At 38.4% G+C, this 27,623-nt stretch overlaps 1 protein-coding gene across 6 annotated transcripts in view; it reads left to right on the top strand.

Annotated features, from left to right (window-relative positions):
* The window catches only part of CNTN4 (contactin 4), a 1,023,175-nt gene that overhangs the window by 457,489 nt on the left and 538,063 nt on the right, over window positions 1–27,623 (top strand). The window contains exon 1 of one of the 6 annotated variants that reach the window (XM_070359499.1): window positions 24,886–24,903. The exons of the other annotated variants lie outside the window; for them this stretch is intronic. The gene's annotated coding sequence lies outside the window, so the exon portion shown is untranslated. Of the gene's footprint in view, window positions 1–24,885; window positions 24,904–27,623 lie in introns of those variants that run through there. 6 annotated transcript variants of the gene reach the window in all.

Below are 27,623 nucleotides of genomic sequence, written 5' to 3'. Positions count from 1 at the left end.
TCCTTTAGAATCAGATTGTTTCCAGCTGCAGGGTGGGTATACTAGACATTGGTGCTTTTTCTAAGAAACTGTTGGACAGAGATCTTGGCTGTGCGTTGTTGATGTGAACTCTGAATTCCTTGTGGTCATCACAAGTCACTTGGCACTGTTCTACAGCTGAGGGCCATGACCTGAGAGCCTCAGTCTCATTTCAAATTTTTATCTAAATTTACTCTGAAGTTTAATTGGTTGCAGTGGCCTCCTTTTTTGCTTCATGTCCTGTCACCTTAGAAATGTTTGTTTAAAGCTTCAGTTTGACTCTTTGGGACTGATAGCAAATAAGGAAAAACTTCCTTTTTGTTTTCATTTGTTGTTGTTGTCTCCTTTGAGGAATAGATTTAGAATTGATGAGTGTAGGATTGGGTCATGGTGTAGATATGTGCAAGGATAAGGATTTAGGTATTTGAAATGAAAATCAGTGCTGGGGGCATGGGAATCCATGCTTAAACCTGTTCTATCTTTGCAAGTAATGCAAACTCGCCAGTCTTGCCTTGTCTGTAAAAATACCCTGTCTATATAGTGATAAGAATTGGATCTGAGTATTTCTTACGTCCCTTCCCACTCTCTTCTTGAGGACTGCTTTAAATAAAAATACCTGCCCAGTTTTTTTAAAGATAACTGTGCCTTTCTAAGAGCCAGTTGATGCCTTTTCATTTGAACTTCATTAAGAAAAAGAACTTTATTGGTTTTCCTGATGGCATGTCTTCCCTTACAGTTGAATACTTTGTCTTCCCCTTTTGTATCTGTCTCCAGTGTTTTCCCAAACTATTAATATCTCTTTTTGATGGAAGGATTCCTGCTTTGCCTCTCTTTCTAAATAGGTGTGTCTTTCTGTTATCTCCTCTTATTTTTAGGTTTTGCGTTTGAACAATCTTTTATTTGATCTTAGGCTTTTTTCTCTGCTCTTTCTAAAACCAGCTGTACACTTTCAAGTTTTCATTCTTCTCATCCATTGCTAAGAACACTTTCATGTAAAGTCAGGAACATCCCCTTGTCTCTCCAGATAGTCGTCTCTCCAGATAGTCTCTCTGGATAGTTGCTCCAGATAGTTGCTTGTTCACAGTATTTAGTAATTAATCACATTTCAGTTCAGATGTTGATTAGACTTCCCCCTTTCACTCCAGGGATTACTACGTTCTCATCTGCCACTCAGTGCTATTATTAAGAGGAGTCCTAATTCTTTGTTTTAGAATTCAGAAAGAAGCCTCTAAGGTTTGACTATTTTATATATTTTTTTGACTATTTTGTATTTTGATGTCATTTCTTATTTTATGTTTCCAAACATTTAAATGAGATATGAAAATGTGTGTATGTCCATGTGTGGTTAAGAGACTCTCAAAATAGGTTGAATTAAAAATATGCCCTTTATTAACATATTTCAGCATTTACGACACTGATCTAAGAAAGGGCTAATCTCACCATTGCTGGACAGCCCAGTGACACAGAAAAAAATCTTCCACTTTCTTGAAGCTGTATTTTTATAGACTCTTCTTCAGAGAGCAAGCTCACTATTCTGCTCTTATTGGCAGACAAGAACAATGAGTAGACTTTCTGTGTCACACGGGAAGGCAGGGGACAAAAGATGTGAGTGCCAGCAACTTGCACTTGCAACTTCATTTCCTTCAGAGAACTGTCTGGAGGACTCTCACATAAGCAGGGATTTAAGGGTGAAGCAGATCAGACCTGCATCTACCACCGTATCACTCAAAGGTGACATTTATATATATCAGGGAATCTTTCAGAAACCATCTAGATCTATGGGTAAATTTCAAATCTACAAAAGTATGACTGGTTGAAAGTTTACTCAACTGTACTCCGTCATGCCTGCTTTTAAGCCTAATCCTATTGCTTTTAGGCTGACTCAGATTCATAGAGCTAAAATCATTACTGTTCTTCCCTGACGACTGGTCATGATATTTGATTTCATAAGCCGAGGCCAATTTTTATTTAATTCACTGTTTTTAAAGAGCTTGACCTGAAAATCAATGTCCTATGTTGAAAATATTAAATTAGCATTCTCAAATACGTATCATAAAAGCAGTTGACCTCATAGAGGCAAGGCCATATCAAAGTAATACACTGAGTTTGATCATAGAAAAATTTTAAATGAATACATTTTTAAGATATCAAAGCCAGCAATTTTTCTAGGACAGTGGAAATAGTTCTTTTCTTTCTTTATATCAGAAGTGAAACATTTGATATGTAAGTAGATATTATAGAATATCATGTTGAAGAGCCAGGATTCTAGATTCCTACTACAAACTTCAGATCTTGACCACAGTGTGTGCCCAATGTGACTGTGAGAAATTTGCATAATCTGTCTCCCTTTGGTCCATGCATGCTAAGTCACTTTAGTCATGTCTGACGCTTTGTGACCCTCTGAGCCCTAGCTCACCAGGCTCCTCTTTCCAAGGCATTCTCCAGGGAAGAATATTGGAGTGGGTTGCCATGTCCTCCTCCAGGGATCTTCCTGACCCAGGGATCAAACCCGTGTCTCTTACGTCTACCTGCATTGACAGGTGGGTTCTTTACCACTAGCACCACCTAGGAAGCCCATCTCACGCTCAGTTGTCTCCTGTATAGAAATAAGTAAAAAACAATATTTACCATGTCGGAATTTTATGTACATTAAGTAGAACAAAATGAAATCCCATCAGCCAACTGGATTCTGTAGTGCATGCTACTGTCGTGTATGTAAAAATGCCATGGATTTTTCAGTTTGAGGGGACAATTTGTGTTTTACACACATGCATTCTGTAGGGGAAATTTAGGAAATGGTTCATTGTGTATTTCCATGTACTATGTTGGTAGTGATATCAAGGCTACATAGACAACAAGAATACTGTCAAAAAGATGTATAATTGCTTGAGCCAGAGAGGTTTTGTGAGTCCATTAGGATAGGAGATAATGACTAGAGTTGGTAGATCTGAGATACTAGGAAAGAATTCTAGAAAGTAATATCAGGATATAGAACTCAGAGTCTTTACACTTGTCTATAATTAGACATTGATTGACCTATGTCTGTAATTTCACCATTAATGACCAGCATGCACATTTTTTTACTGCTTTTTAAATGGTAATTATTAAAATCTGCTTGTTCACCTCAATCTTGCCTCATATTTCTGTCTGAATATAAATGTTAGATCTGATGAAAAGTGTTTTCTGTCCAAATTATTCAGCAAGGATGTTGGTTTCAAGCAGACTAAGACACGTTTCTAGGGGACTATGATTTCTCATGACCCAAATATTATATTCATCCTAAACATTCAGTTCAGTTCAGTTGCTCAGATGTGTCCGACTCTTTGCGACCTCATGAATTGCAGCACGCCAGGCCTCCCTGTTCATCACCAACTCCCGGAGATTATCCAAACTCATGTCCATCGACTCGGTGATGCCTTCCAGCCATCTCATCCTCTGTCGTCCCCTTCTCCTCCTGCCCCCAATCTCTCCCAGCATAAGGGTCTTTTCCAATGAGTCAACTCCTTGCATGAGGTGGCCAAAGTATCGGAGTATCAGCTTCAGCATCAGACCTTCCAATGAACACCCAGGACTGATCTCCTTTAGGATGGACTGGTTGGATCTCCTTGCAGTCCAAGGGACTCTCAAGAGTTTTCTCCAAGACCACAGTTCAAAAGCATCAATTCTTCAATGCTCAGCTTTCTTCACAGTCCAATTCTCACATCTATACATGACCACTGGAAAAACCATAGCCTTGACTAGACGGACCTTTGTTGGCAAAGTAATGTCTCTGCTTTTGAATATGCTATCTAGGTTGGTCATAACTTTCCTTCCAAGGATTAAGCGTCTTTTAATTTCATGGCTGCAGTCACCATCTGCAGTGATTTTGGAGCCCCCAAAAATAAAGTCTGACACTGTTTCCACTGTTTCCCCATCTATTTGCCATGAAGTGATGGGACCCAATGCCATGATCTTTGTTTTCTGAAAGCTTTAAGCCAACTTTTTCACTCTCCTCTTTCACTTTCATCAAGAGGCTTTTTAGTTCCTCTTCACTTTCTGCCATAAGGGTGGTGTCATCTGCATATCCAAGGTAATTGATATTTCTCCTGGCAATCTGGATTCTAGCTTGTGCTTCTTCCAGCCAAGCGTTTCTCATGATGTACTCTGCATATAATTTAAATAAGCAGGGTGACAATATACAGCCTTGACATACTGCTTTTCTTATTTGGAACCAGTCTCTTGTTCCATGTCCAGTTCTAACTGTTGCTTCCTGACCTGCATACAGGTTTCTGAAGAGGCAGGTCAGGTGGTCTGGTATGGCCATCTCTTTCAAAATTTTCCACAGTTTATTGTGATCCACACAGTCAAAGTCTTTGGCATAGCCAGTAAAGCAGAAATAGATGTTTTTCTGGAACTCTCTTCCTTTTTCAATGATCCAGCAGATGTTGGCAATTTGATCTCTGGTTCCTCTGCCTTTTCTGAAACGAGCTTGGACATCTGGAAGTTCACAGTTCATGTATTGCTGAAGCCTGGCTTGGAGAATTTTGAGCATTACTTTACTAGCGTGTGATGTGAGTGCAATTGTGCGGTAGTTTGAGCATTCTTTGGCATTCCCTTTCTTTGGGATTGGAATGAAAACTGACCTTTTCCAGTCCTGTGGCCACTGCTGAGTTTTCCAAATTTGCTGGCATATTGAGTGCAGCACTTTCACAGCATCATCTTTCAGGATTTGAAATAGCTCCACTGGAATTCCATCACCTCCAATAGCTTTGTTCATAGTGATGCTTTCTAAGACCCACTTGACTTCACATTACAGGATATCTGACTCTAGGTGAGTGATCACACCATCATGATTATCTTGATCGTGAAGATCTTTTTTGTACAGTTCCTCTGTGTATTCTTGCCACCTCTTTTTAATATCTCTGCTTCTATTAGGTCCATAGCATTTCTATCCTTAATCGAGCCCATCTTTGCATGAAATGTTCCCTTGGTATCTCTAATTTTCTTGAAGAGATCTCTAGTCTTTCCCATTCTGTTGTTTTCCTCTATTTCTTTGCATTGATCGCTGAGGAAGGCTTTCTTATCTTTTCTTGCTATTCTTTGGAATTCTGCATTCAGATGCTTATATCTTTCCATTTCTCCTTTGCTTTTTGCTTCTCTTCTTTTCACAGCTATTTGTAAGACCTCCTCAGACAACCATTTTGCTTTTTTGCATTTCTTTTCCATGGGAATGGTCCTGACCCCTGTCTCCCATACAGTGTCACGAACCTCTGTCCGTAGTTCATCAGACACACTGTGTATCAGATCTAGTCCTTTAAATCTATTTCTCATTTCCACTGTATAGTCATAAGGGATTTGATTTAGGTCATACCTGAATGGTCTAGTGGTTTTCCCTACTTTCTTCAATTTAAGTCTGAATTTGGCAATAAGGAGTTCATGATCTGAGCCACAGTCAGCTCCCAGTTTTGTTTTTGCTGACTGTATAGAGCTTCTCCATCTTTGGCTGCAAAGAATATAATCAGACTGATTTCGGTGTTGACCCTGTGTGATGTCCATGTGTAGAGTCTTCTCTTGTGTTGTTGGAAGAGGGTGTTTGCTCTGACCAGTGTATTTCTTGGCAAAACTCTATTAGCCTTTGCCCTGCTTCGTTCTGTACTCCAAGGCCAAATTTGCCTGTTACTCCAGGTGTTTCTTGACTTCCTACTTTTGCATTCCAGTCCCCTATAATGAAAAGGACATATTTTTTGGGTGTTAGTTCCAAAAGGTCTTGTGGGTCTTCATAGAACCATTCAACTTCAGCTTCTTCAGCATTACTGGTTGGGGCATAGGCTTGGATTACCATGATATTGAATGGTTTACCTTGGAAATGAACAGAGATCATTCTGTCGTTTTTGAGATTGCATCCAAGTACTGATTCCTGCCCACAGTAGTAGATATAATGGTCATCTGAGTTAAATTCACCCATTCCAGTCTGTTTTAGTTTGCTGATTCCTAGAACGTTGATGTTCACTATTGCCATCTCCTGTTTGACCACTTCCAATTTGCCTTGATTCATGGACCTAACATTCCAGGTTCCTATGCAATATTGCTCTTTACAGCATCGGACCTTGCTTCTATTACCAGTCACATCCACAGCTGGGTATTGTTTTTGCTTTGGCTCCATCCCTTCATTCTTTCTGGAGTTCTTTCTCCACTGATCTCCAGTAGCATATTGGGCACCTACCAACCTGGGGAGTTCCTCTTTCAGTATCATATCATTTTGCCTTTTCATACTGTTCATGGGGTTCTCAAGGCAAGAATACTAAAGTGGTTTGCCATTCCCTTCTCCAGTGGACCACATTCTGTCAGACCTGTCCACAATGACCCACCCGTCTTGGGTGGCCCCACACAGCATGCCTTAGTTTCACTGAGTTAGACAAGGCTGTGGTCTGTGTGATCAGATTTAGCTCTTTTTCTGTGATTATGGTTTCAGTGTATCTTCCCTCTGATGTGCTCTCGCAATACCTACCGTCTTATTTGTGTTTCTCCTACCTTGGACGTGGGGTGTCTCTTCATGGCTGCTCCAGCAAAGCGCAGCCGCTGCTCCTTACCTTGGAGGAGGTCACTCCTCCTGACTTTGGACATGGGGTTGCTCCTCTCGGCCACAGCCCCTGACCTTGGACATGGGGTAGCTCCTATCAGCCTCTGCCCCTGACCTCGGACGTTGGGTCCTTAACATTCAGTTCAGTTCAGTTGCTCAGTCATGTCTGACTCTCTGCGACCCCATGAATCGCAGCACACCAGGCCTCCCTGTCTATCACCAACTCCCGGAGTTCACTCACACTCACGTCCATTGAGCCAGTGATGCCATCCAGCCATCTAATCCTCTGTCGTCCCCTTCTCCTCCTGCCCCCAATCCCTCCCAGCATCAGAGTCTTTTCCAATGAGTCAACTCTTCCCATGAGGTGGCCAAAGTACTGGAGTTTCAGCTTTAGCATCATTCCTTCCAAAGAAATCCCAGGGCTGATCTCCTTCAGAGTGGACTGGTTGGATCTCCTTGCAGTCCAAGGGACTCTCAAGAGTTTTCTCCAACACCACAGTTCAGAAGCATCAATTCTTTGGCACTCAGCCTTCTTCACAGTCCAACTCTCACATCCATACATGACCACAGGAAAAACCATAGCCTTGACTAGACGGACCTTTGTTGGCAAAGTAATGTCTCTGCTTTTGAATATGCTATCTAGGTTGGTCATAACTTTCCTTCCAAGGAGTAACTGTCCTTAACATTAGCCGCCCCCTAAAAGTCCCTAGGTGTCAAGAACTAAGATCTTGAGAATGCTTAGAAAGATGAATTGTAATTGCCATCCATCCATCCACTTATTTATTTTTTAATCCGTATATCCACCCATCATAAATACTATTGCATATAAATCACTTACAGTACTGTGTGGCACACATTAAGTATTCAGTAGCTATTAATTATAATTACTGCCTATGGTACATACATATGTATGGTACACACATATATGTGTACCTATGGTACGTATATATCTTGCTTTCTAATTTAAAATTGTACAAATAATAAAAATAAAAATATATAATCACAGGGATTGCTACCACCCATATTAAACATAGTTAATGTTTTGGCATTTATTTTACCACTTGGGATTTTTTTGCCTATTTGTTTCCATTCATTCATTCATTTATTCACGTCATATTTTTACCTCTGAAGGAAAAACCCAAAGGACTTGAAAACAGGCAAATTGACAGAAGGAGTTTAAAAGGGTGAGCTTAATGTTTTCTCCCTGAGTTCACTCTTTAGCTAAGGTACATCTCTTCCTACAGATGTGAAAAAGCAGAGCAAAAAGAAGCTGCATGCGCATCTCCAAAAGCTCTTCCCATGGCAGCAGGATGGAAGTCCCTTTCTCCCCTTCCTTCTTAAAGTGAAAGTTTCTCAGTCCTGTCTGACTCTCTATGAACTATGCAGTCCGTGGAATTCTCCAGGCCAGAATACTGGAGTGGGTAGACTTTCTCCAGGGGATCTTCCCAACCCGTGGATGGAACCCAGGTCTCTCTCACATCGCAGACAGATTCTTTACCAGCTGAGCTAGAAGCTTCCTTCCTTCTCACTCTGGTAGTAAATGCTCAGGCTGATTTGTGTCCTGTCAAAATTTGTATGTGGAAATTCTAACCCTGGATACATCAGGACCTGACTTTGTTTGAAAATAGGACTGTTGAGTCTGTAATTACTTAAGCTGATGTCACACTGGAGTAGACTGGGCCTGTATACAAAGGGGAAATTTGAATGCAAATAGGCACACAGGGAGAACACCATGTGAAATGGGGAGGGATCCTGCCACAGCCAAGGAAGTACTAGAAGCTCCAGGGGAAGCCTGAGCAGACCCTCCCTAGTGCCTTTAGAAGGCATGTGGCCCTTTGATCTCAGACTTCTGGCATCCAGAACCATGAGCCCACACTTTTTCTTTTTTCTTCCTTTTTTTTTAACCAACTCAGTGTGATACTTTTTTAAGGCAGTCCTAGCAAACTATTACAGTTATGAATGAAATTAATCTCTCTCTCCAGCATTGCGTGTTTCTATTCTGCATCTACTTGGCAATACATTTTAGATGTTTTTCTGTGTCTTTGTTATTTCTGATAGTTATAGTATATTAATACATATATCATTATATGTATTATATAATATATAATGTATATACTGTATTGCAATACAATGTTAAATATAAAATATTTTTAAAATATTAATCAGTTCACAAAAATATAGTTTAGCGTAATAAGTTGTCTCTAGCTTACGTCAAAGTTTGAATTTTGCAGACTGACTTTATAACCTGGTTTAAATTCGAGGCTGTTACTCTTGTTAATTTTCATAACACCAGCTTATGTTATACTTAAATTCTCAACTAAGCTAACTTTTAAAAACATGACTGAATAATTTAACAAAAATTAAAATATAACCCCTAATGGCAGTTCTTTTTTGTGTATTCACACCCAGTTTTTACCTACATGCATATTTATTTTATCTATTTCTAATTCTGACATACATATATACAGTGTTCTATAATTGATTATTTAATCTATTAAAGCATATCCTATTTTAATATTACCTTTATGAAATATTTGAACTACCATATAATAATATATAAAATAAAATTTGTATATTCTAAGTATTATTGATGAAAAATTCTCCATTATTGAACATTTCTTTATAGCTTTACTCTTTTGGAAGTAATGTTGCAGTACCCCTGACTATTCTGAATAAAGACAAATATGTATTTGAAGAATAGATTAAAGGTTATGACATTTTGTTGATTTCCAGTAATTATTTCCTTAAGGACTATTTATAAGCAAAATAGCAGTGAAATTGACTAATTTCATATGGCAATTTAGTCTTAAAATTAGCATAAACCAGTAGAATAGAAAACAGTAATATAGGGATAAGATTTAATTCTAATGTTAAATTTCAATCATAAGCATTCTAATTTTCTGAATATATTGTGTACTTTGTCATTTGAATGCTCCTCAGCTTGCCTTGTGTTATTTGTCTGAATCCTTGTCAATTGACACTAACTTCTTTTCAGATATGTGTCTTGAACCAAAAGTACATTTTTCCTAGTTCAACAGCTTCATTATTTTTACCTTAATCTCCATCTGAGGTAATAATCTTGAGAACAAAAATATTTGGAAATGCCCTACGTATAAATCCCAAAAGAAATTCAAAATAAGAAGTCCATGTTATTTACACTTAAAAAACAAACTTTGGCTTTAGTCCTTTACCACATAAACCTAATGCAAAAATCAATAAAACGCCCTAGTTTCACAAATGTGATTTCTTTTTATCTTTACAATAAATAAAAACATGTTGAAATTAATGTTATAAGTAAACAGATTCCCAAGCTTTTCTTTCTGATGTTGAGCATCTACATCAAAGATGATGTAGAATCTTTGAGATAAAATAATGTGGATTTTTTTTTCCTTCTGATAAGCTGATAAGAGTTAATGGAAGAAGTTTGCATCAAGAAATGCTACTTTTGCATACTATAAATTGCCACCAATCACTCATCACTTGCAGCTTAAAGCTAGGAGGGAACTTGGAGTTATTCTAAAATTTTTCCTTGTAGATCCAATAACTTTACTGAGGAAATGTCATTAAACAAACAGATCATCTATTACAATTGAAGTGGTAGAGGAAGAGATAATATGCCATAGTCTGCATCATCAGTGTATCAGTGAATAAGTTTTGAGCTAACTAAGAGATGGTTAAAAATTGAGAGCTGTAAGAGACATCCAAAGAAGCCAACATAAATTATCAGCCATCCAGTTTATTGCCTCCTTTTGGAAATTTATTTATTTTATGACTAGTAATAAACTAAGGGTAAAGGCGGGTATTTTTATTTTAAAAAAGTATTGACATTTAGTTGCTTTAGGATGTTGCATTCGTTTCTACTATACAGCAAAATGAATCAGCTATATGTGTACATATACCCCCTCTTTTTTGTATTTCTTTCCCGTTTAGGTCACCACAGAGCACTGAGTAGAGTTTCCTGTGTTATACGGCAGGTTCTCATTAGTTATCTATTTTATACATAATATTAGTAGTGTGTGTGTATGTCAATCCCAATCTCCCAATTCATCCTATCCTCTTTTCCCCTTAAGATATCCATAGCTCTGTTCTCTACTTCTGCGTCTCTATTTCTGCTGTGTAAATAAGCTACATTTTTAAATGTACCATATCAAAGGCTGATTACCTGGAGTTGCATCATGTTGTTTGGTACCACTCATTTGGGTTACCAGTTAGCTTAGGACCATGTGTCTCATGGGTACTGAGTCTCAATTCCTCTTGTAACAAAATAGAAAGCAGTCAACTGAGAGAGTAGAGGTGTGTGGTTGTAGACCAGAGAGGAGGAAAGAAAGTGAGGGGTAAAACTGTATTTGTTGGGCTTCTGCTCCAGGTACTGGATGTCACAGGATCCTACTTACTGCTGTAAGTGGTTTCACTGGTCTTGTTAAAACATGGCAAATGTTTCAGTATGATATGCCCACCATCTGTAGAAATTCTAAATGGGAATATTTTTTTCAGACAAAATATAATAATATATTTAATACAGTAGCCAATTCCATGAACATTATTGTCCAGAAAGTAATAGCAGGTCAAAAAATAGTCAAGACCTATTTTAAGAAAAAATAGAATTTTTTAACAATGTAGCTTATCGTTCTTAATCCAAGCTTTGTATAAGTAATACAGACTCTGTGGTTGTTGTTCAGTCACCCAGTCATGTGCAACTCTTTGTGACACCATGGAGTGCAGCACGCCAGACCTCCCTGTCCCTCACCATCTCAGAAATTTTGCCCAAGTTCATGTCTATTGCATTGGTGATGCCATCCAGTCATCTCACATTCTGATGCCCTATATCCTTCTGCTGTCAATCTTTCCCAGCATCAGGGACTTTTCCAGTGAGTCCTCTATTTGAATCAGGTGACCAAAATATTGGAGCTTCAGCTTAAGCATCAGTCCTTCCAATGAATATTCATGATTGACTTCCCTTAAGATTGACTAGTTTGATCCCCTTGCTGTCCAGGGGACTCTCAGCAGTCTTCTTCAACACCACAATTCAAAGGCATCAATTCTTTGGCATTCTGCCTTCTTTACAGTCCAACTCTCACAACCATATTTGACCACTGAGAAGACCATAACCTTGACTATATGGACCACTGTCAGCAGTGTCTCTGCTTTTTAACCAACTGCTTAGGTTTGCCATAGCTTTCCTTCCACTGTTGTTCCTTAACTTTATTTCCCCATTCAGTTCAGTCACTCAGTCGTGTCCAACTCTTTGCGACCCCATGAACCACAGCACACCAGGCCTCGCTGTACATCACCAACTCATGGAGTTCACCCAAACTCATATCCATTGACTTGGTGGTGCCATCCAACCATCTCATCCTCTGTCGTCCCCTTCTCCTCCTGCCCTCAATCTTTCCCAGCATGAGGGTCTTTTCAAATGAGTCAGCTCTTCGTATCAGGTGGCCAAAGTATTGGAGTTTCAGCTTCAACATCAGTCCTTCCAATGAACACCCAGGACTGATCTCCTTTAGGATGGACTGGTTGGATCTCCTTGCAGTCCAAGGGACTCTCAAGAGTCTTCTCCAAGACCACAGTTCAAAACCATCAATTCTTCGGCACTCAGCTTTCTTCACAGTCCAACTCTCACATCCATACATGACTACTGGAAAAACCATAGCCTTGACTAGATGGACCTTTGTTGTCAAAGTAATGTCTCTGCTTTTTAATGTACTGTCTAGGTTGGTCATAACTTTCCTTCCAAGGAGTAAGCATCTTTTAATTTCATGGCTGCAGTCACCATCTGCAATGATTTTGGAGCCCCTAAAAATAAAGTCAGCCACTGTTTCCACTGTTTCCCTATCTATTTGCTATGAAGTGATGGGACCAGATGCCATGATCTTAGTTTTCTGAATGTTGAGTTTTAAGCCAACTTTTTCACTCTCCTCTTTCACTTTCATCAAGAGGCCCTTTAGTTCTTCTTCACTTTCTGCATTAAGGGTGTTGTCATCTGCATATCTGAAGTTATTGATATTTCTCCCAGCAATCTTGATTCCAGCTTGTGTTTCTTCCACCCCAGCATTTTCATGATGTACTCTGCATATAAGTTAAATAAGCAGGGTGACAGTATACAGCCTTGACATACTCCTTTTCCTATTTGGAACCAGTCTGCTGTTGCTTCCTGACCTGCATACAGGTTTCTCAGGAAGCAGGTAAGATGGTCTGGTATTCCCATCTCTTTCAGAATTTTCCACAGTTTACTGTGATCCACACAAAGGCTTTGGCATAGTCAATAAATCAGAAATAGGTGTTTTTCTGGAACTCTCTAGCTTTTTTGATGATCCAGCAAATATTGGCGATTTGCTCTCTGGTTTCTCTGCCTTTTCTAAAACCAGCTTGATCATCTGGAAGTTCATGGTTCACGTATTGCTGAAGCCTGGCTTTGAACGCTACTTTACTAGCATGTGAGATGAGTGCAATTGTGCCTGCGGTAGTTTGAACATTCTTTGGCATTGCCTTTCTTAGGAATTGGAATGAAAACTGACCTTTTCCAGTCCTGTGGCCACTGCTGAGTTTTCCAATTTGCTGGCATATTGAGTGCAGCACTTTCACAGCATCATCTTTTAGGATTTGAAATAGCTCAGCCTAAATTCCATCACCTCCACTAGCTTTATTCGTAATGATGCTTCCTAAGGCCTACTTGACTTCACATTCCAGGATGTCTGGCTCTAGGTGAGTGGTCATACGATAGTGATTATCTGGGTCGTGAAGATCTCTTTGTACATTAGCATCTTGGATATAGATAAAAGGATAAAATGGGAAGACGGGTTATAGTTATCCTGTCAATTAATGATTGTACTCATAATTTATTTGGGAGTATAGAAGTATTCAAACCATAAATTAAGATTATGAAGCATCTAATATGCAAATGAGGAAACTGAGGCAATTTTTTTAAAATCTTGATCTCACATCTTTGTATTATCATATACAATCCTTCTAGCTTTCTACAACTATTTTCTGGGACTCTGCACCAGAGTCAAGGTGTTTGGCAAATTATTTGTATACTTAATTTTCTGCAGTGAAATTAGGTATATACTATTAAACCACCCTGTCACTTATATATGAATCACTTTCCTATGGCAACAAAACTTCTCAATGTAATATCATTAGCCTCTTTTTGCAAACAAGTCAAAAAAATGCTTGCTTTCTATAAGAAGTAATTGGACAAGGTAAGCAGAGTTGATATAGAATCCCCAAAGCACTTAGCATCACTTTCCTCTCCCTGAAACAAGTACAATAGAAGGTAAACTTTGGAAGTTTAAGACTAGTCAGTGTTCATGACACTATTTATCCTACATTTGTCACATGTAATTTTCTCCGGATACCTGATATTACCTCTCCCAGCCATTTGGTTTAAAATTAATTGGCAGTCAATGACAGAGGGTAGACTCACTTAAACTTGCTGAAGCAAGCACACTAGCATCTACCAGAGTACATGTCAAGTTGTTCTCAGAATGCCAAGGGCAAAAATCTGTGCTGAGGGAGGCCGTGCGAGTGCCACTGTGTTGCTGGCTTCCTTCAACTCTTAATTAGCCTGCAGTGAGCAGAGACATGCTCTTGATTGGCTGTCCATGATGCCATTAGGCAGGGTCACTGACCTTGGCAACTCTAATATTTATCTCTGTAGAATTGAGTTGTGACACAAAAGGGCACTGCACAGGTGTTTCCAAGTTTTTTCTTTAAAAAACAGAAATGTGGGGACCACAGGTATGCCATTAAAACTAACTATCAGTGTATATGGTGACCGGGGCAGGACACATTCCTTGTAGGGAGTAACCTACTTTGGGATCAGTTGCACCATGCTCCCTGCCATCTACTACCACTTGAGCAACATCATTTGTTATTTTTAGCCTGCACATACCAGCAGGTTAAATGATGTAAGGAGTAGTTCTTTTTGATAAGATCAGCAAGGATGCTAGAAGTAGACTGGGGAGAAATAATAGCAGCGAACTGGCCTCTTGACCACCAGCCTTATCTCCTGGATGAGTAAGAAGCCTGCAATTACATTTAGAATCTCTAACAGTCAGATAAGCAAAACAGGCCTTTGCAGACCCAGGTTAAAAGATTTGGTTGTGTGATACGATTTAATGCTAAATGAAGAGAGGTAGCAAAGGGAGACTAGTTCAGGAAGGGAGACAAAATCTCTGTAATGAATGAGCAACAGAAAATCTTCTGCAAAGGGAGAACGTAAACAAGAAATAATCTTCCAAGCACAGGACTTAAGCTTCTGCATTTTCTTTTTATTCCTAGCAGTGTGCACAGTGACAGCTGATATAGTACAAATTTCAGTGTATGTCAGATTGAGAGCTCCAGAAGGTTTATTTCTGCAGGAGATTAAGGTACAAATATTTCCAGATTAGTTTCAGGGTGGCAAGATCAACTCCCAGCATGAGGTCTCTGCCATCATAGAGATGCTTCATGGAAGTTTTTCTTCTCTCATAAATGAAGTGGCAAAATTGCTTCTTGAGGCAAATGGGAGAAGTCAAAAAGTAGTCTTGTTAGACGTCCTGGGGAGTGAGTGGCATGTTTTCTGAGCTGGATGGTCAGAATGCAAGAAGGATTTATTGTTCTCTGTGAAACTGGACAATCAGAAAACAGCTGACCACACCCATGTTCTACCAATGATGGCCTCAGAAAGAAACATTCCCACCCATTCTGTTATCACTGCAGCGAGTGTGCATCAAGAGAGCTGGAATGGAGATCGTTGTTATTAACACAGGTTGATCTTATGAAAGGTCACAGCCAGACTGTGCATGTGAACATACTGTCGGACATGCCACGGTAAATCCGTACAATTCATTTTAGTCTCAATTGCTCTGGGAAACCTATTTTTTGCCAGTTACAGAAAATATATGGTTCACTGACTACCATTAGTTTGAAAAATAAGAGATGATGTATTTTGACCTGAAAGAGGTAGAAGTTTGATCCTGTTGAAGCTAAAGAGCTAAGTACCTAACCTGTTGTTGGGGAAAAAGGCATGGTGTGAAGACAGCAAGCACTGTTCTCAAAGTACACATATTCAGAAGCAACCTTTTAAAATAAAACCCAGTAGAGAACTATTTAATAAGAAAATAATAAGGGAGGCAATCTGTGTACAATCAAGTGTTCTCTTCTTAGTATTGGATTCCATTTAGTAGGAGTCCTAGGTCACCTGGCATTTGGGTTCTGAGCAGGGATAACAATAAAGAAGGGCTTAGCTTGACACTTTACTATGTGGAGATATTAGGGGCCACTTGGCACTGATTGACTTAAGAGTTTTTATCGATTTGGCTATGGAAGGGATACTAGGAAGTCCACATAATATAGTTCCATTGGTTAAACTGCATCTGTCTCTGTGAATTTAGGCATGTAGAAAGCTAACAGGGCAGACTATGAGAAGTCCTTTGCTGTGTTCACTCATGGTTTAGGTTGCTTTAAGAAACAGAATGGTGCTCTGTCCATTAATTAAAACATCCTTTTTCTATAGAGAGGAACCTTTATGCAGTGTTTCTTTTTTTTTAATTAATACATGTTGCTTTACTTATGACATTAAGAAAGAAACATCTTATTGGTATCTACACTGTGGACTTGTGTTTTTCTATTTTGATGAAAAGCCAGCTCGATATGGAGGTGGGAAAGGGACAAGCCTCTCTCTGCTAAGCATCCAACCTTGCATATTTCTGATGTATGTGTCCTGTTTTTCCTCTGAGGACACATAATAGAACTCTTATAGCTAATGTATTGAATTATAAATGCAGAATATTTTCTCCATATAGCAGTTATACTTTTTTAACAAATCAGATTCATTAATCATAAGCATAATATTATAATCCTAATAGTAATCAAATTAAATATAATTCTGAGACTCCGCATACCTGGGTTCATGAGTGCTCCATGGTTCCCTTTTTAAGAAGTATTTATAGAGTGGACATGGGCTTCCCAGGTGATGCAGTGGTACAGGATTTGCCTGCCAATACAGGAGACACAAGAGACGCATTCTCGAACTCTGGGTTGGAAAGATATCGTGGAGTAGGAAATGGCAACCCACTCTAGTTTCTTGCCTGGAAAATCCCATGGACAGAGGAGCCTGGTGGACTACATTCTATAGGGTCGAAAAGAGTTGGACATAACTGAGCACACACACATAGAGTGGACTTAAGTATATTTGGTAAATGGTGGGAACATATTATATTTTTCAATGCCTTACTCTTCATTGGAGAAGTTGGAAAAAAGATTATTCTCATGCAGTCGTAAGTGAACTGTGACCACCCAAGCATATTTTTATACAAGGTTGATCCCACCAAAAACAGTTGAACAGGATATTACCAGTCATCCAAGAATCAACAAAAGATTTTAAACATCTTAAAAAATATACGTTGCCAGACATTTGAGTGGGATACACAAAATATGAGCATATAGACCATCCTTCATGAAATCACAATATAATTGGGGAAAGAAAAGAAATATGAGTGTGAGCAAAGTGCCAATACAAGAGATGAAGAGCTATTCAGTTAAGTAGAGATGATGTCATGAAGCAACACTTGACTGAAAGAATCATGAAAATAATAAATACTCTTAGGAGACTAGAAGAAAGGAATGTGGCCATGTACCATCCTTGACCCCCAAAGCAAATAGAAGAAAATGAATCTGAGTAGAATTATAAAGTATTGTTAGGACTTAAACATTTAGTTCAAAGCACAAAAAGTATTATAAAGTGAATGAATGTGAAAGCAGGATAATTTTAATGATAACAAGTCAGCTTTTTATTGAATACTTAACAGCCTCCGTATAATATTGATTAATCTTCATTACAACATATAAGATAAATTTAAGTCATGCAAATCAAAGGATTTAGTCACTGATTAGATGTAGGTAATAGAGGTATACGGAATGTGGAAGATAAACATTGGGAGAGATCACAAAGAATGTGTAGCTTTAACTGAAATTGATGTTTCTTGAAAGATCTGGTTCATGGGAAAGAAAACACAAGTTGTTTACGAGGTGATTTTTAGTGAATTGAAATAAGGTATTCCAAGGAGGATAATCCTCTAAGCAGTTAGAATTCCAGGGAGACTGAATTAAAGAAACAGAATTAAGTGTTGTCTGCCCAAGTGAGTAGCTGAAGTCACCAGAGTGGGTGTGGAAGCCTAGGGCTGTGGACTTTCCTTAGAGATGTTTTACATCTGGAGGGCAGTGAAACAAAGTGGGATTTCATTTTTCTCAGGTAAAGATAACTTATTAGAAAACAAGTTTCTCATGACACTGCTCAAAGGTCCACAGATCCACCTGGTAGAAATTAATTTTCAACAGGGACATGCAGATTAAGGACACCTGGAGAATCCCAGGGACAGAGGAGCCTAGTGGGCTGCCGTCAATGGGGTCACACAGAGTCAGACACGACTGAAGTGACTTAGCAGCAGTGGCAACAGCAGCAGAGACCACAAAAAATTGAGTGTAAAAGGACAGTGCTAGGTGTAGAGCAAGCAAAATTGGGAGCTTCATTTTTATTCCAGTGGATAATAGAGCATGTTATCAGGTTTTGTGTTGATTCCTTACAAAGCAGAGAAAGGCATCAATGGAGAGCTGTTAATCAAGTAATGTGGTTTTTGACCTCTGATATTGTATTTTTATTAGAGAAGGACTTCAACTGGAGAATACAAAATGTCTGTGGATGCCAAGAGAAGGAAAGTGTTTGACTCTATGTGTGTGTATGTGCTTGAGTGTGAAGCCTCATACACACACAAACACACCATGAAGTCTTCTCCTTTATTATCACACCAACATGGTAATGGAAAAGGAAAGCTTTTAATGGCCAAAAATATATAAACCAATATGTAACTTATGTTAGAAAAAAAGTGGGAAAAAAGTATCTACATCACCAATATTACTTTGAGATAATCATGGTAACATTTAAAATGGAAAAGAACTAGCCGTACTCTTCATTAGTAACATCAGGATGCATTCCGTAGAACATGAACATGAGTTTGTGAGGAACGTGAGGGTTTCAAATAAAGCAGGAAAGGAAATAAACTTCTTTCCTAGTAGAGATGTACAGATATACATGTTGATCATCAACGCTTCTGTAAACCTTTAGCTCTCGGTTTCTCTTAGAAGGTTTTGTACAAGTATTGTGAGTAACCAAGTTTAGCTGGAATCACTGGCACTTTAAATTTATGTTCTTTAATTATTAATAGAAGACCATGTTTGCATCCTAAATATTGTCTTTGTTTTATTTAGAGAAACAGTAAAGCATCAAAGAGGAAATGAAAATGGGATAAAATGGATCATCAGAATTTTTTGCTGCTTGATTCAGTACTTAATACAAGATACCCTTCCTTTCTGACTGAGAAAACAAACTGTCTTTGCTATCCACTCAGTGGACCAAGCCCCACTTAAGTGAATTCATGTATCTAAATCCAGTGGATTAAAACTCATGGAACTGTTACAAAAATAAAACAGAAAGCAAGCACTTTGAAGTGTTTTTGTGGAAACCACTTAGAATAGTATTTTGGGAATGCTGACTCTCAGGGAGAATTCCAGAGTGCTGATAGAACAATTCCAGTTGTTCTGACTTTTTAAAATAGTTTAAGAATAAATTTTAGAAAGTAAAGATGTCAGGTTTTTGTTATTTTTGTTTTGTTTTATTTATTTGCTAGTGATGAGATGGTTTATCTGTTCTTGTAAATTATTGGGCCTAAGTTCAGTACCTCTGGTATGTAACACAGGGTTCTGAGCCTGTAAAATCTTACCAAATTCTGGACTCTATAACCTCAATGGACTTTACATCCTAATAAAGGAATTAACATGCAATTATAATACCAGTTTGAATTTAATAAGCAGCACAGTAAAGATAAAGAAAAGGTGCTTCAGTATTCAAAACAAAAATGATAACTTTGACCTGTGGGAATTTGGATGACTTAACCTGTTTGGAAGGTGATAGTTGAAGGAATTTTATTTTACAATGTGGAGGAATGGAGAAAACAGTCAAAGTATACAGCCTGTATAATATGCAGCAAACTCATGCATGGAAAACCCAATTTGACTGAAGCACAGTTGCATGCCAGGGAGGGTAAGGCATATGATTGAAAAAGCCAGTTTGATTTTGACTGGACGTGGTCTTCTAAAGAAGGGAAAGCGCTGTGATGCACCAGAGGAGCAGGCAGTGGGAGTCTGGAGACTAGCATTCTAGTCTTATCCCTGAGCCTCTCTTACCCAGTGTTCTTGTGAATCATTTGACCTCCCAGGGATGGGTGCTTCAGCCTGGACGATTATGGCACCTGGTTGGAAAGTAGTGTGTCACTCACAGTGATTCTATACAGAGTGTTTTTATTCTAGGTTTGGGGTAGATGACCAAGTTAATGGTTGAATGCCAGATGAAACAGTTGGCTTATGTTCAGGAACCATATTTTATAAAGCTTTTGGATCTATAAATGGAAGAATTGTACTCACCCTGATGGAATGCTCACAATATGAGAAATAATTGTAAACTGAAAACTCCCATGAGAATAGTGAATTGCGTTGTATATCCCAGTTAACACTCATGCTGGGACATGAGCTGTTTATAATAGTGTATCTCTGTACGTATGTTGTGTGGGTTTGCTTTTCTTCTTTTTCACAGCACATTTAGTTGAATTTATTTGTTATGTATGATCAGCTTGGGCCTCTTTCCCAAGAAGAATAGAAATATGGAAGTCAAAGTTCTTTATTTTGAAAATCTAGTCAAAGGGCTGCCTTGAAATAACTATCAAAACTTGTATGTGTTCTTGCCACAACAGGAAAAAAAAATGCCGACTTTGGCTCCTAAAATAAGCCTAAAGGCATTTAACAGTTTCTCCAGGGGAATCAAGTTTCCAAATGTGATGGTTTTCAACACTCAGGGAGAAAGAGAGCAGAGCCAAAACCCAATGCAGTATCTGTCAGATGTTTTGGTGGAGATGGAGGATGAGAGATAAGGAGAAAAACAAATGAAAATACAATTTCAGACTAATTCTGCTTAATTATAGAAATAGAGAAAACTTGTATTTCTGCAAATGTCTTTCTTTTAAACTAATGACCAAACAGGTTGATTCTAACAATTTATAAAATAATGTTGAATGTGTTCTGAACCAGCTCAATATTTGACTTCAATCGTATGGGTTAACAATGGAAGAAAAAGGAATCCTCATTACTATTAGGAATTAAAGCTATGCATTTTCTTTAACTGCTAAATTGGAATTAAAAAATCAAATCATCTGAATATTCCATGTACTGTACATGAATTTATATTTCATTTAGATAAACTCTAGATCACAAATCTTGTTCAACTCTAGTCTTATGTGACCAAAATAAATCGTTATAATGTATTTTAGGATGTGAGTATGATTTCTTCAAATTATCAAATAAAAGTTTAGTTTCATTGGTAAAATTTCCAGTTTGTCAGTGCTTCCCTGGTGGCTCAGACGGTAAAGCGTCTACCTGCAATGCGGGAGACCTGGGTTCGATTCCTGGGTCGGGAAGATCCCCTGGAGAAGGAAATGGCAATCCACTCCAGCAGCCTTGCCTGGGAAATCCCATGGGCAGAGGAACCTGATAGGCTACAGTCCATGGGGTCGCAGAGTCAGACGCGACTGAGCGACTTCACTTTCTTTCAAGGTATTTTAGTGTATTTGTTTCAAACTTCTTTATAACAAATGTGTCTATATTTGTAAACTTTAATATGGTAGTATATGTATTGACTAGTTTCTAATTAAAATTTAAAGCAGAAAAACCAAAGATATTTTGCTGAGTTCACCTTTCAATTTAGAAAATACTGCTGGTCAGCTCAGTGTTTAAGGAAAACGTGATGTGCTCCAGTTTTGTGGATCATTTCGTCCTGCATTTGTGCAACAGTTCTGTGTGACACATCAGCCATGGGTCCAGCTGATTGTAGTGAACGCTAGTTATACCCAGAGGATACTTTTATAGTGAAGCTTAAGAAAGAACAAAATATTACTATAAGCTGGGAATTAGCAAGCATTTTCTATAAATAACTAGGTATCAAGTACTATCATTTTTTAATTTCCAGGTCAAATGATTGCTGTCACAACTATACAGCCCTGCCATTATATCACAAAAACAGCCACATACAATGCATTTATGAGCAAATCTGGCTTTGTTCATATAAAAATTTGTTTATAGAAACAAGAATTGGACTGGTAGCAGCCTTAGATTGCCAGTCATTACTATAGATGACAGGCATATCCCAAAGTGAGTTCTGAGGAACTTTTGTCTCATGAGATGGTCATAGATGAAAAGGAACTTCTGGTCAAGTAACTCTGGGCAGTGCCACTTGAAATGCCACTTCCTTCTTTTATATAAATTCTGTCATCTTATTGAAGATTATGAGATGTCTTTTAATAAAATGAGCCTTCCACTTTGATTAACTCACTTCTTTTAAACAGAGACTTGGAATTATTTTTATCGTATTAACTCTTAAACATATTTTAGAATCCATTATTTAGAAGCAAGTTTACAAGTCTATAATTTAACTAATTATACAGGTTATCATACATATATCTTTATTCAAACTTTTTTTAGATTCCCAGTCAACTCATAAACTCCTCCACAAAAGTATCCAGGCTAAAGTCCCAACCTTCTTAACTTCTTGAGCTATTAAACTTATTCTGCCTTTTCCTAAATAGTCAAATGCATTACAGTTTAAGTGGACTCAAGATATATTTCCTTTGTGCTCACTTTCTCAATAAATGGATGAATGAGACAAACTTTCTCTCTCCCTTCTGGGTATTTATAATACCAAAGAAGTATAATGATGAACGTTATAATACTATATGATAACAGCTCTAGTAAGAGAAATTCTGAATGTTGTTAAACCTGTGGCGGATTCATTTCGATATTTGGCAAAACTAATACAATATTGTAAAGTTTAAAAATAAAATAAAATAAAAAAAAAAACACACAGATGAGAAGTCAGTTCAGTTCAGTTCAGTCACTCAGTCATGTCCAACTCTCTGCGACCCCATGGACTGCAGCAGGCCAGCCTTCACTGTCCATCACCAACTCCCAGAGCTTACTCAAACTCATGTCCATCAAGTTGGTGATGCCATCCAACCATCAGATCCTCTGTTGTCTCCTTCTCCTCCTGCTTTCAATCTTTCCCAGCATCAGGGTCTTTTCAAATGAGTCAGCTCTTCTCATCAGGTGGCCAAAGTATTGGAGTTTCAGCTTCAGCATCAGTCCCTCCAATGAATATTCAGGGCTGATTTCCTTTAGGATTGACTGGTTTGCTATTGCAGTCAAGGGACTCTCAAGAGTCTTCTCCAACACAGTTCAAAAGCATCAATTTTTCGGTGCTCAGCGTTCTTCATAGTCCAACTCTCACATCTGTACATGACTACAGGAAAAATCATAGCTTTGACTAGATGGACCTTTGTTGGAAAAGTAGTCTCTGCATTTTAATACACTGTCTAGGTTGGTGATAGCTTTTCTTCCAAGAAGCATGCATCTTTTAATTTCATGGTTTCAGTCACCATCTGCAGTGATTTTGGAGCCCCCCCAAAATAAAGACTGTCACTGTTTCCATTGTTTCCCCATCTATTTGCTATGGAGTGATAGGACCAGATGCTATGATCTTAGTTTTCTGAATGTTGAGTTTTAAGCCAGCTTTTTGCTGTCTACTTTCACTTTCATCAAGAGGCTCTTTAGTTCTTCTTCGCTTTCTGCCATAAGGGTGGTGTCATCTGCATTTCTGAGGTTGTTGATATTTCTCCTGGTAGTCTAGATTCTAGCCAGTGCTTCATCCAGCCCGGCATTTCTCCTGATGTACTCTGCATATAAGTTAAATAAGCAGGGTGACAATACAAAGCCTTGACTTACTCCTTTCCCGATTTGGGATCAGTCTGTTGTTCCATGTCTGGTTCTAACTGTTGCTTCTTGACCTGCATACAGATTTCTCAGGAGGCAGGTCAGGTGGTCTGGTATTTCCATCTCTTGAAGAATTTTCCACAGTTTGTTGTGATCCACACAGGCAAAGGCTTTGGTGTAGTCAGTAAGCAGAAGTAGATGTTTTTTGGAACTCTCTTGCTTTTTCTATGCTCCATGAGATGTTGGCAATTTGATCTCTGGTTCCTCAGCCAGAGATTTCTAAATCCAGCTTGAACATCTGAAAGTTCATGGTTCATGTACTGTTGAAGTATGGCTTGGAGAATTTTGAGTATTACCTTGCTAGCTTGTGAGATGAGTGCACTTGTGTGGTAGTTTGAACATTTTTTTGGCATTGCCTTTCTTTGGGATTGGCTTGAAAACTGACCTTTTCGAGTCCTGTGGCTACTGCTGAGCTTTCCAAATTTGCTGGCATATTGAGTGCAGCTCTTTCACAGCATCATCTGTAAGGATTTGAAATAGCTCCACTGCAATTCCATCACCTCCACTAGCTTTGTTCGTAGTGATGCTTCCTAATGTCCACTTGACTTTGCATTCCAGGATGTCTGGCTCTAGGTGAGTGATCACACCATCATGATGATCTGGGTCGTGAAGATCCTTTTTGTACAGTTCTTCTGTGTATTCTTGCCACCTCTTCCTAATATCTTCTGCTTCTGTTAGGTTCATACCATTTCTGTCCTTTATTGAGCCCATCTTTGCATGAAATATTCTGTTGGTATCTCTAATTTTCTTGATGCGATCTCTAGTCTTTCCCATTCTGTTTTTTCCTCTATTTCTTTGCATTGATCCCTGAGGAAGGCTTTCTTATCTCTCCTAGCTATTCTTTGGAACTCTGCATTGAAATGGGTATAGCTTTCATTTTCTCCTTTGCCTTTAGCTTCTCTTCTTTTCTTAGCTATTTGTAAGGCCTCCTCAGACAGCTATTTTGCATATGAGAAGTACTAAATCATAATTAAGAGGTCAGAAAAGACTTTCAAAAGAAGCCCATCTATGTATAATTTTCAAGCTAGCTACAGAGAAGTGGAGAAGCAGCAGGAACAGAGATAAGGAAGCAAGATTGCCAGACCTATTAAGCTGACATCAGTTCTAGATGTCTGCCTCAGAGATGCGTGGGGGTTTAAATTAAGCAGGTCTTTCCTGATTCTCTAAAGTTAGTGAAGATAAGTGGAAAGTTGGAGAGAGAAGCTTGATCATGTTAGTATGCTAATCATGTAGCTGTAGCGGAAATGAGGAGGATGGATCAGAGGGTGCTATGCTGCTTAGTAATGGGACTTTTCTTCAGTTACTCTATAATTTTCCCAGGACATCTACCACTGATGACCCATTACTCAGATCGTTCCTCAGACAAGCAACATGCCACCCAGCTTCCTATGTTCTGTTGAGAAACCAGGAGTCAGGTAATATTTTTTTCCCTACAGCCATCTGCTTTAACATTAAACTCTATTTGAAGATACTGAAAAATTCAAAAGAGTGAAAAAATAAATATTTTTAGAAAATTCAAAGGAGACTTTACTACATATTTGCCTTTAGACAAAAGTTGACACCCTGAGGCCAGCCTGACTGCTGCACCTGAAGGAAATCATGGACTGTGAAGGCAAACCTGGGCCGTTTCCTCAGCAACAGCAATTAACCTGGAAGAGCTTTCCTTTAGGTCTGTTTTAGACAACAGAACTGGTGGGCATACAAACAGACACAGGTGTAATTACAGACCCTTTGTGTCCCTGTTCACCTGCACTGTTCATTTACAAACGCATGAGTTATTTCTGGAATTTATTCTTAATTAGAATGTAGCATAATGTTGTATTTGCTGAATAACAGTGTATGAAATATGTCTACTTAGCACAGTGAAGCATTTACAAAGATGTGAAGGTTTTTTTTTTTTAAATTCTTTTCTTATATAGTACAAATTACTCTCTGTCAGCAGCTGGACCCTGGAATATCATGCGTGTGTGTGTCTGTGTGTGTCTCTGTGTGTGTGAATATACACACACATATGTGTGTATATGTTTGTGTGTAGACATAAATGTATATATCACAATCATATATATTCACAAAAACATATATACACATTTATATGTATATTCTGAAGGAGATCAGCCCTGGGATTTCTTTGGAAGGAATGATGCTAAAGCTGAAACTCCAGTACTTTGGCCACCTCATGTGAAGAGTTGACTCATTGGAAAAGACTCTGATGCTAGGAGGGATTGAGGTCAAGAGGAAAAGGGGACAACAGAGGATGAGATGGCTGGATGGCATCACTGACTTGATGGACGTGAATCTCAGTGAACTCCAGGAGTCGGTGATGGACAGGGAGGCCTGGCGTGCTGCGATTCATGGGGTTGCAAGGAGTCGGACATGACTGAGCGACTGATCTGATCTGATCTGATCTGATGTGATGATTGGTGGTGGTTTAGTTGCTAAGTCATGTCCAACTCTTTGTGACCCCAGGCACTTCTGTCCATGGGCTTTCCCAGGCAAGAATACTGGAGTGGGTTGCCATATCCTCCTCCAGGGCATCTTCCCAACCCAGGGATCAAACCTGGGTCTCCTGCACTGCAGTCAGATTCTTTAATGAACTGAGCCACCAGGGAAGGCATGTGTATATGTAATATACATGATTTTATATACTGTTTCTATAGTTTATTCTGACTAGTTAACATGCTGAGACATGTAACTTATAATGTAAAAACTGAAGAGTATGTGGACTTTTGTGGTTGTAGAGGATCAGAGGATTCAGGGACAAAGCCATGGGTTAAGCTTTTGGGGAATTAGATCAAAGAGGAGCTTCCTTGGAGCTCCGGTTAATATCAACAAAGCAGAAGCAATACATTTCTTCTCTGAACATTTTCCTAGTTTCTTTGAGTATGCTCATCGTGGCTACCAGACTCATTCCTCAGTTGTGTGAATTCAGGAGAAAGTAGCATCTCTTGGAGGAAATGGTGCCAGAGCTTTGAAGTAGCACAAGTCTGTCACTAGAGTCTGAAGCATTTCCACTACCATTGTGACTGCCCCACTTGAAGGCTTATTATGAGCTAGAAATACAGTTAAAGATCATTTAAAAAAAATGATTTCTGTTGATGAAAAATCTGCCTTCATGCATTCAGCTTGGAGTGAGGAAGACTATTTGGAACAGTATTTTACTGTATTTATGCAGGCAAATTTACTTTTTAAAAGTATGCAATTTTACTTTTAAAAAGTAAAATTAAATTTACTTTTTAATTGGAGTACAATTACTTTACAATATTGTGTTAGTGTCTGCTGCACAAAAGTGAATCAGTTGTATATATACATGTATCCATTAACTGTACGCAGGTTATTCTTTCTCATCCATCAAGATTAGTGGTTCCCAAGTAGCTTTGGTTTTCCTCTAGTAGAGCTTCCATAAGATAACTTGAGATACAGTCTGAGCCTGCAACGATGCTAGCAAGAGTCAGATGAGAGCTTATGTATATTTACAGTTATAGAAACATAGGCAGCAGGGGGACATATTTCATCATATTTTTTCTACACTTGAAAATATTTTCCTGAAACTTGCAGCCAAGGTGTAGTAAGTGAGTGCTGTGAGGCAATAAAATAAAAACTTAAACTGTGAGTAGAAATATACTTTAACAGAAGTCATGGAATTAAATCTTCTTGAAATAACTACAACTATTTAGAACTTTGGTTGGTTGGTTGCCGCATCTCTGAAATAGCTTCAAAGTTTGTTATCACTTATTAGAGTTCTTTTATCAAAAATATTTCTGTAGGTAATTCAACTATTTCTTAGTTTCCTTAGATAGCTAGGCTTTCTACACTTTATTTTACCGACAGCAGGCCCAGACTGCTAACTTATGGAGGAAATTTGATGTCATGAGAAAATACGATTATCTACTATTACATCTATTCCCACTTTCATGTTTTTCTGCTGTCTTACGTAGGTCTCACATTTTTTTTGCAAAGAGCTCATGGTGATAATAAATGAGAAATTTAGGGAAAACCTGGGTGTTATATTTTTAGCATACAAGAAATACAGAATTCTGGCTTTTTTTTTTTCTTCATTAAGAAAAGCAGGATAAACTTATTTTTTTTCCCATACCTTAACTTGTCTATTCAACAATCTAATTTTAGTTAAGTTAGA

Source organism: Bos mutus, chromosome 22 (assembly GCF_027580195.1).
Source record: "Bos mutus isolate GX-2022 chromosome 22, NWIPB_WYAK_1.1, whole genome shotgun sequence".
In the NCBI taxonomy this organism is placed as follows: domain Eukaryota; kingdom Metazoa; phylum Chordata; class Mammalia; order Artiodactyla; family Bovidae; genus Bos; species Bos mutus.
The sequence above is the reverse complement of the archived record's forward strand: the minus strand, read 5'-3'. Positions and strand labels throughout refer to the sequence as shown.